The sequence below is a fragment of the Prenolepis imparis genome, unplaced genomic scaffold (assembly GCF_030444845.1).
Source record: "Prenolepis imparis isolate NDT839.2.m4 unplaced genomic scaffold, iyPreImpa1.0 SCAF_62, whole genome shotgun sequence".
In the NCBI taxonomy this organism is placed as follows: domain Eukaryota; kingdom Metazoa; phylum Arthropoda; class Insecta; order Hymenoptera; family Formicidae; genus Prenolepis; species Prenolepis imparis.
The window spans coordinates 27,805-28,797 of record NW_028141220.1 but is presented as its reverse complement, the minus strand read 5'-3'; positions in this window follow the sequence as shown (position 1 = coordinate 28,797).

Genomic DNA, 993 nt, shown 5'->3' with positions numbered 1-993 from the left:
TAATAAAAATCGATAACAGGAGAAAGATATCGCATAAGAATTCTTAAACAGAATTCTGGAACTAATTTCACTTTGGACGTGGTCCAATCCTCATTTTACCTATAGTTGCAACGCATACTTTTACCGTAAGCACACAAGCAACTCTCTGCCTTTTCCCCTACTTCCCGTCGTTGTCGAGGCATCCATCGTACTTGCCCGATGACAAACCTCCCATCAACACCCTGCGTATCTCCATCGTCAACGAGGCATCCATCGTACTTGCCCGAAGACATTCTCCGTATCCCCAGACCTTCCTTTTGAATTCATATTTAAAACCAAATGGATAGACGTATCAGATATTGATATCTCACTCTCTCTAGTTCCCCTTCATGTTATCTCACGATAATCCTTATCTAACTCATTATTAACCCTTCATTCTGACCATATGACTCCTTGTAGAGGCTTGATGAGCAACCCGAGAAACAGAAAAGCACGTCGGATAAAAAGGAATCATCGAGCCGGCTTGAAAACTCGCGAAACACGCGCTGCATCGACCTTACGCTGGTTTAAGCGTAAGGCATATAGAAATAAGCCGCGTGTCATATCGTGTGAAGTAGTATCATTTTCTCCCGATACATTGCGTCGCTTAAAAACCTCATCTTCCCAAACTAATACTCCACGAAGCTTAACAAACGAGCACGAAATAACGCCTATAATAAACTTACCGTCAGGCTTAGATTCATACTCTCCAGAATTAATATTATTCTCTGAATGGTGTCAGAACATACGCTATTTAAAAGAAAATTACACTGCAGATAACCATCAAGAAGAATCTCAATCTAACGATTTAATCTCTCAACTAAAAACTCAACTCCCCGAGAATTCTTTAGAAATAGATGAGTACGATAATTATCTAAATTATTGATGTATGTACACTTAATCATATGTGCATTAAATATATTATTCTCATCATTGCCTCTACCAATTAATTCAAATGCTACCCAGATCTACTGA